Source organism: Hylobates moloch, unplaced genomic scaffold (genome assembly GCF_009828535.3).
Source record: "Hylobates moloch isolate HMO894 unplaced genomic scaffold, HMol_V3 SCAFFOLD_12, whole genome shotgun sequence".
NCBI lineage: Eukaryota > Metazoa > Chordata > Mammalia > Primates > Hylobatidae > Hylobates > Hylobates moloch.
The window spans coordinates 46,054,900-46,064,205 of NW_026652287.1; the positions used below are offsets into that span (position 1 = coordinate 46,054,900).

Genomic DNA, 9,306 nt, shown 5'->3' on the forward strand with positions numbered 1-9,306 from the left:
AAAAAAAAAAAAAATAATAATAATAATAATAATAATAATAATCAATAAATAATATATATTTTTTAAGAGATGGGTATCGCTCGGTCACCCAGGCTGGAGTGCAGTGTTGCAGTCATAGCTCACTGCAGTCTCTAACTCCCAGGCTCAAGTGATCTTCCCACTTCAGCCTCCCAGGTAGCTGGGATTACAGGAGCACACTAGCATTCCTAGCATTTTCTTTCCTTCCTTCCTTCCTCCCTTCCTTCCTTGATTTTTTTTTTTTTTTTTTTTTTTTTTTGGCATCTCACTCTATTGCCCAGGCTGGACTGCAGTGGTGTGATCTCAGCTCACTGCAACCTCTGCCCCTGGGTTCAAGTGATTCTCCTGCCTCAGCCTGTGGAGTAGCCGGGACTACGGGCACGTGCCACCATGCCCGGCTTTTTTTGTATTTTTAGTAGAGATGGGGTTTCTCCACGTTGGCCAGGCTGGTCTTTTTTTTTTTTGAGACGGAGTCTCGCTCTGTTGTCCAGGCCGGAGTGCAGTGGCGCAATCTCGGCTCACTGCAAGCTCCGCCTCCCGGGCTCACGCCATTCTCCTGCCTCAGCCCCTCTGAGTAGCTGGGACTACAGGCGCCCGCCACCACGCCCGGCTAATTTTTTTGTATTTTTAGTAGAGACGGGGTTTCACCGTGGTCTCGATCTCCTGACCTCGTGATCCGCCCGCCTCGGCCTCCCAAAGTGCTGGGATTACAAGCGTGAGCTACCGTGCCCGGCCCAGGCTGGTCTTAAACTCCTGGCCTCAAGTGATTTGCCAGCCTCTACCTCCCAAAGTGCTGGGATTACAGGTGTAAGACACCGTGTCCCGGCCCCTAGCATTTTTTGTTTTTTTTGAGGCAGAGTCTCACTCTGTTGCCGAGGTTGGAGTGCAGTGGCACAATCTCAGCTCACTGCAACCTCTGCCTCCTGGGTTCAAGTGATTCTCCTGCCTCAGCCTCCCGAGTAGCTGAGATTGCAGGCGCCCGCCACCACGCTCGGCTAATTTTTGTAGTTTTAGTGGAGACGGTGTTTCACCATCTTGGCCAGGCTGGTCTTGAACTCCTGACCTCGTGATCCACTCGCCTCGGCCTCCCAAAGTACTGGGATTACAGGCGTGAGCCACCGCACCCGCCGGCCAGCATTTTTAATTGAGCTAAAATTCCCACAACAAAAAATTAACCACCAACCATTTTAAGGTGGACGATGTCGTGTCATGTCATAGTACATTCATCATGTCTAGTTCCGAGATATTTTTCATCATCTGCTAAAGAAAACTCATACCCGTTAGCAGTCACTCCCCATTCCCTGCTCCCCCAGCCCCAGGCAACCACTCATCTGCTTTCTGTCTCTATGGATTTGCCTGTTCTGGACATTTCATATAAATTTCATATAAATAGAACATATAATGGTACACTATGGGAACGTTTGTGCCTGGCTTCTTTTGAGCATGGTGTTTTCAAGGTTCATCCGTGTTGTAGTGTGTACCAGGATGTCTTTCCTTTTAATGGTTGAATAATATTCCATTGTATGAATATACATTTTGTTTATCTGTTCATCTACTGATAAACATTTGGATTGTTTTCACGTTTTTACTATGGTGAGTAGTGCTGCTAGGAACATCCACGTACAAGCATCTGTTTAAGAGGCTGTTTTCAATTCTTTCGGTTATACTTAGGAGAGGATTGCTGAATCATACAGCATTTTTTTTTTTTTTTTTTTGAGACAGGGTCTTGCCCTGTCGCCCAGGCTGGAGTGCAGTGGTACAATCATAGCTCACTGCAGCCTCGACCTCCCAGGCTCAAGTGATCCTCCCATTTCAGCCCCTGATCCTGAGTAGCTGGGACTATAGGTGCAAGCCACCCTGCCCCGGTAATGTTTGTATATTTTGTAGAAACTGTGTCTCACTATGCTGCCCAAGCTGGTCTTGAACTCCTGGACTGAAGCGAACCTCCCATCTTGGCCTCCCAAAGTGCTGGGATTACAGGCGTGAGACACCGTGCCCTGCCTCATATAGTAATTCTGTGTTATACTTATTGAGGGAGCACTCATATAATCTTTTATTTATTTATTTATTTATTTATTTATTTATTTATTTATTTATTTTATTATTATTTTTTTTTGAGACAGAGTCTCGCTCTGTTGCCCAGGCTGGAGTGCAGTGGCATGATCTTGGCTCACTGCAAGCTCCGCCTCCCCGGTTCACGCTATTCTCCTGCCTCAGCCTCCCGAGTAGCTGGAACTACAGGTGCCCGCCACCACACCCGGCTAATTTTTTGTCTTTTTAGTAGAGACAGGGTTTCACTGTGTTAGCCAGGATGGTTTCAATCTCCTGACCTTGTGATCCACCCGCCTCGGCCTCCAAAAGTGCTGGAATTACAGGCGTGAGCCACCGTGCCTGGCCTATTTTATTTATTTTTATTTTAGCATTTTGTTTTAGAGACAGGGTTGGGGAGTTTTAGAGAGGATAGGTTGGGGGCAGGGAATAATTCCAACTGTAGTCTTTTCCTTTTCTCATCCTGTTGCCCAGGCTGGAGCGCAGTGGCTATTCACAGATGTGATTCCACTACTGACCAACACAGGAGTTTTGACCGCTCTGTTTCCAACCTGGGCCAGTTGACTCTTCCTTAGGCAACCTGGTGGTCCCCTGCTCTTGGGGGTCACTACATTGACGCCGATGGTCATGGCACACACCACCTCCCGGAAGTCCTAAGCTCAAGCCTGTGTGCGTGAATCCTCCTGCCTCAGCTACGATACAGGATCACACCACCAAGCCCAGCCCTATAATCTTCTCAACATGCAAGTAAGATCATGCCACCCACTTCTGAAAGCCCTCTTGGGGTTCCTAGTATCACTGGGAATATAATCTAGACCCTCTCCTGGCCTCCCGCCACGCTAGCCTATCCCTGGTGCCTTTCAAATAGTCCTGCCTGGCCAGGCGCAGTGGCTCATGCCTGTAATGCCACATTTTGGGAGACCGAGGCGGGAGGATCACTTGAGCCTGGGAGTTTCAGAACAGCCTGGGCAACATTGTGAAACCCTGTCTCTACAAAAATACAAAATTAGCCAGGCATGGTGGTGTATGCCTGTCATCCCAGCTACTCAGGAGGCTGAGGCAGGAGAATTGCTTGAACATAGGAAACGGAGGTTGCAGTGAGCTGAGATTGAGTCACTACACTCCAGCCTGGACAACAGAGTGAGAAAAGAAAAAGACCACAGTTGGAATTATTCCCCGTCCCCACTCTATCCTCGCAGCCCAAATCTGGGACCCGGCTCAGAACCTAACTACTTTTTTTTTTTTTTTTTTAGACGGAGTCTTGCTGTGTTTCCAGGGTGGATTGCAGTGGTGCGATCTCAGCTCACCACAACCTCCAACTCCTGGATTCAAGCGATTCTCTTGTCTCAGCCTCCCGAGTAGCTGGGATTACAGGCACGCGCCACCATGCCTAGCTAATTTTGTATTTTTAGTACAGATAGGGTTTCTCCATGTTCGTCAGGCTGGTCTCGAACTCCCAACCTCAGGTGATCTGCCCACCTCGGCCTCCCAAACTAATGGGATTACAGACATGAGCCACTGTGCCCAGCCTACAACTACATTTTTAAACTACTTGGGCATGTTCTGGAGCCTTCGTTGCCTCTTCTGTAAGATGGGGAGAAAGTCCCCCATGCATAGAGTTACCATAAAGTATAAATGAGAGCATTCATGCTCATTTGAGCCATTTCTCAGCCAGTCTGAACCTCTCCCCGGGCACCAACTTCATGCCTCCACTTGGACATATCAAACCAAAGGCTTGGATCTAACCTACAAAACTGCCCCCTCTCCATCCTCTCCATCCTTCCAGGGACTCACTCAGCTCACAAATTTTGACTTACCTCTTTCCCTTGTATCTCACTTCCAATCCATCTGCCCCACCTTCAAAATATACCCCCTGAGGACAGGCGCCGTGGCTCACGCCTATAATCCCAGCACTTTGGGAGACTGAGGTGGGCAGATCACCTGAGGATGGGAGTCCAAGACCAGCACGACCAACACGGAGAAACCCCGTCTCTGCTAAAAATACAAAATTAGCCGGGCGTGGTGGTGTGTGCCTGTAATCCCAGCTACTCTGGAGGCTGAGGCAGGAGAATGGCTTGAACCCGGGAGTTGGAGGTTGTGTTAAGCCAAGATCACACCATTGCACTCCAGCCTGGGCAACAAGAGCGAAACTGCGTCTCAAAAACAAAACAAAACAAAAAACAAACAACAAAAAAACCTGGCCGGGTGCAGTGGCTCATTTCTGTAATCCCAGCACTTTGGGAGGCTGAGGCGGGCAGATCATTTGAGGTCAGGAGTTCAAGACCAGCCTGGCCAACATGGTGAAACCCTGTTTCTACTGGAAAAAAAAGAAAAAAAAAAATCAAAAATTAGCCTGGCATAGAGGCGCATGCCTGTAATCCCAGCTACTTGGGAGGCTGAGGTAGGAGAATCAGTTGAATCTGGGAGGCAGAGGTTGCAGTGAGTCGAGATCATGCTACTGCACTCCAGCCTGGATGACAGAGATGACAGAGGGAGACTCTATCTCAAAAAAAAAAAAAAAAAAGAACACAGTTGGAATTACTCCCTGCCCCCAACCTATCCTCCTAGCCCAATTCTGGGACCTCTTTATCTTGCCCTCCACTTGGCTTGGCAGTGGGGGTGGAACTGAATGGAGCTCAGAAATCGCCCAAGGTTGGCCGGCCACCATGGCTCACACCTGTAATCCCAGCTCTTTGGGAGACTTAGGAAGGAGGATCATTCGAGCCCAGGAGTTTGAGACCAGTCTGGGCAACATGGCAAGCTATGAAAAAAAAAAAAAAAATCAGCTGGGTGTGGTGGCTCTTGCAGTGAGCTGCAGTGAGCTATGATTTCACCACTGCATTCCAACCTGGGCGACAGAAAGAGACCATGTCTCTAAAAATAAATAAATAGGGTGGTGCGGTGGCTCACGCCTGTAATCCTAACATTCTGGGAGGCCGAGGTGGGCGGATCACTTGAGGTCAGGAGTTCGAGACCAGCCTGGCCAACATGGTGTAACCCTGTCCCTACTAAAAATACAAAAATTAGCCGGAAATCACTTGAACCCAGGAGCGGGAGGTTGCAGTGAGCAGAGGTCATGCCACTGCACTCCAGCCTGGGCAACAGAGCGAGGCTCCTCAAAATAAATAAATAAATATAAATATAAACAAAAAATAATTATACAGGGAGCCTCTGGAAAGGCCAGGGACACATAAAACTTCACCCACACCTCGAGGCTTGGATAGATCCATCCTCCACTCCCTGGCACCTGCTGACTTTCCAGGGCTCATTCCATCACGCATTCTGTGTCCATCTTCTCCACGATGAAGGGAGCGCCCAGAGAAGGCTCCCTGCCTTGTTCCCTGTGCACTGGAGGCACATCCTCAATGCATCACACTGCACCTGACAGGTAAGGGCATATAAGGTGCGTGCTGTGTGTTTGAGGTGTAAATGGAAGGAATGAATACGTGCACTGAGCAGTGAAATGAACAGCAGGATTGTGCATCCTATACCGAGTGGGCTCTAGGAAAACACGGGCTGAGGGCGCCTTCTGGGCAGTGGCTGTCTGGCGTTGCCCTGACCTGTCCAGGAGCCTGAGGCAGGGCACCCGGGAACGAGGGCGCTGGGCCTGAGGCAAAGGGAAGCCGAGCACTGGGGCGAAGCAGAGCCTTCAGGACGGTGAGGCTGGGGGCCCAACCGAGGCAGTGGGCGCAATACATGGAAGGCACAGAGAGGGGACAGACAAGGCACAGGCGAGCCCAGCTGTGTCTGACGCTGGGATGCTGGAGGTGCTAGGCGTACAAAATGTGGAGTCCCAGATACGCAGGAGAACACAGGCTGCCCTAGGCATAGGGCACCCTGGGCGTGCGGGTTCTCTAGCACAGGGTGCACAGAAGATGGGGCGTCCAGGTGCAGGGTTCATAGAACATGGGGTGCTCGAGGCGGTTGGCACCGTGGGCGTGGAGGTCCCGTGGGACGGAATACACAGAGCGTGGGGTGTCTCAGGCGCGGGGCTCATGGGGATCCCAAGGCGCAAGGTGGGAGGCTGGAAGCGATGAGCGCCCTGGGAGCAGGGTGTCCGAAGCGCGGGTACCGACCCGGGCAGCGCGGGGCACGCGGCGCGCGGGCGAGTCTGCGTGCCCGCGCGGACGCCTCGGTTCCAGGAGCCCAGTTGCTGGCGCGGCCTCCGCTGCGGCTGCGCAGCCGAAGGTCTGAGGGGCGCCAGGGCTCTTTACGCGCCCCCCAGCCTTTCCGTCCTCTTTGCCTCCTGAGCACGCCGCTCACAAGTCCAGGAGTCATGGATCAGATGGAGGCTGGAGAGCCGATCCCAGCTGGGACCACTGGGGTTTAGAGGGTCTAGAAAGGGGTGAGGGGGTTCAGGCTGGGGTTTTCCAAACTAAGCTGAGGGTGCCTTAAAGAATGTCGTTGCTTTCCCTCATGTAAGTAAAGGCCACTCCTTCTCGTAGCCTCTGGAGAATGCAAGTTAGAACCACCTCCTAGGCTAGCTCTGTAGGGGGAAGTGGGTGGGCTGCTCAGGGCTGGAGGGTGCGGTGGGGGCAAAGGCCTGGAGCAAGAGAACAAGGAGGTGACCAGCTTTTCCTGAGCGTCAAGTTCTGCTCCCTTTTCGGTACTGCTGGGTTTATAGAAAGCTGGCTGCCTGGAGTGCCCTGCATCTCAAAGCCTTCATGGGTCTTACTTGGTGCTGTCAATATCTCAAACTGGGAAATTGAGGCTTAGAGAGATGGGATGCCCTCCTCCATACCCAGTGGGTCTGCAGTCAACCACAGATGGATGGGATCCGTTTTGCACTCACCAACTCCTACTTTATACCCCTTTGGTACCCCAGATCCAGGTGTCCAGCCTGGCCACCCAGATTCAAGGCTGGACAGCTCTGCAGCCATGAAATCCTGGGCATGAAGGAGGAACGAAAGTGACCCATCCCTCCATTTTGAAGTTCTCTGGGGCCAGATTTGCCTAGGTTCTGGCTTTCAAGAATCCCTTCCCAGTCGTGAAAAGACAGCTGTCCATAGAAGGCGGTGGAGGGTGACAGGCTGCCACAGCAGTGGCGCGTGGTCACCCGGCCAGCCTGGAAGTCTGGTGTCCCTGCCCTTCCTCCAGTTAAGCCACAGGAACGAGCTTCTAGGAAGGGATTCTTAGAGGCCAAGTTAATTCCCGTGCAGATATTCAATTCAGGCTTTCTTAAGATACTCATTTTTCCCAGCCGGATATGCCTCAAGTTTTGTGGATTTACCACTCCTACTCAGGAACCCTTTTCCCTTTCTTCATTCATTCTGCAAAGCGCCTGGTTAGCAATGCACTCTCTTCCCTGGACATGTAGGGAATGGGGGTTTCCCCCATCCCCATCCTCAGCTCATCCCCCTCCTCTAAAACTCAGATCAGGGTTTGTCTGCCCTGCTGCTAAAATGCAGCCCAACTTTGAACTTTGAGCTGTCTGCTTTAACATTTGGGCCCCAGTTGATTGGATTCCCTTCCCTGAGGATCCAAGCCCGGGTTTTGCTCCTCCCTAGCCATCAGTCTTCCCATCTTTCATAAAATGGAGCCAGCAGCCCCGCTTCAGGGACTCCCCTCTCCCCCCGCCCCCGTTCCCTCCACTCCAGGATTCTTCCCCCCACTTCCATTTCCCTCCAGCCCCCACCCTGCACAAAGTTGCCTGTTCTGCCGAAGTGCCTATTTTTGGCTTGGGGCCCAGTTTTATAGCCCCAGCTATAGGTCTTGGCAGTCATAACTTTCGCTCTCCAGAGAGCCAAGCCGGGTCCAACAGCCTTCCCCCCCCAGAGAGGGGGTGCGGGGGCTCCCTCTGCAGCCTCAACCCGAAACCTGCCCCTCGCCTCACTTGGTCTGATGCCTGGGAACCCAAGCCTGCTTCTTGCCCTACTTCTTAGAGTCCGCCAGCTGCAATGGAGTTGTTAGGTGTTGAAAATCCATGCCGGGTTTTTACTCTTTCAGAGAACATAAAATTCAATTTTTTCCCCCCACCCCCTCCCCAAAAGCAAGACTTTGAGGCGTTTATAGATACAAATCTCCCCCTAACGCTTCCCTCCGCCCCTGCTGCCCGGTCAGCTCCAAGCCCCTGTCCCATGGCCCAGGATCTTCTTCTGAGGGTCTCATCCCGTCCCCCGCTCCAGTCCTGGCTTTGCGTGCCTCCCTCGCCTTTTATTGTAGGTCTGGTCTCCCAGGGTAGCGGCCTCATCGCATTCCCTTCGCAGCTCCCCTGGATCCAGAAACCGCTTTTACCTGTCCACTCCGGTGCAGCCAGCGCGCCGAATCCCTTCGTACCCGAGTCCAGCCCTCCTTTTGCCCCTCCCCCTTGCACGTCGCTGCCAGGAAGATGAGGGCAGCCCAAGTCGCCTCGGCCACTAAGCATCCTCCTTCCAGAACCCCCCTACCATGCGAACCCAGGTCCCGGGAGTTCCGGGCCGGGTCTTGCTTGTTTCCACTGCGTTAGGCCTGACGCATTACTCCGTCTCCCGAGAAAGAATCCGGCCCGAAATTTGCGTGCCCCGGGTGCATTTGGCCATGTCGCATCTACCCCCCAACCCCCCGCTCCAACACCGTTCCTCCCATCTTTATCTAATCCAACTCGGGTTTTGCACAACCCTTCCAGATCTACCCATTTGCGCCCTCCTTCCCCGGGCTCGGCGCCTTTCCTTTTACTTCACTGGAAAATCCGCTCCGGGTCTTCCTTACGCCTGTCTCCCTTCCCCCACTCCCCGCTCCAACGCGGGGCTCTAGCACGTCGCCTTCCCTCTCCCTGCTTTTCCAGGGAGGAAGCGAGAGGAGGCGAAAGGAAGGAAAGTCCAGCCCGGGTTTTCGGGCCGGCTCCTGGGGCGCTCAAGCGGGTTGCGGCGGCCAGTCCCGGGCGGCGACTCCGGGCCGGGTTTTGCGCGCGCCCACCGCCCCCCTCCCGGAGCGGGTGCGCCGGGGAGCGGGGCTAGCAGGCGGCTTGTCATTGCTGGTGCCCGGCGCCGGCTCGGTCCGCGCGTCCTGCGGTGCCCACGGGCCCGGCCCGGCGCCCCCCCTCCGGCCGCACCGGGGGCGCGACGCCGCGGCACCCGCCTCCAGCCGCGCCGCCCCCCTCCGCCAGCTCCGCGCCGCCCGCCCCCAACCCGAGCTCCCCGCGGCCACTGCGGGGAGCCCGAGCCGTCGGCGCGGGAGCTGTCGGCGCTGCGGTGCCCCCGCCCCGCCGTCTGCCGAGGAGGCCCCGGCTGATGGGGCCGCGCGGGCCCCGGAGCGGCGCCG

The 9,306-nt window shown here is 53.9% G+C and overlaps 1 protein-coding gene across 2 annotated transcripts in view; it reads left to right on the forward strand.

The window, feature by feature from the left end:
• The window catches only part of NFIX (nuclear factor I X), a 221,801-nt gene that overhangs the window by 73,806 nt on the left and 138,689 nt on the right, over nt 1-9,306 (forward strand). The window lies entirely within an intron of this gene.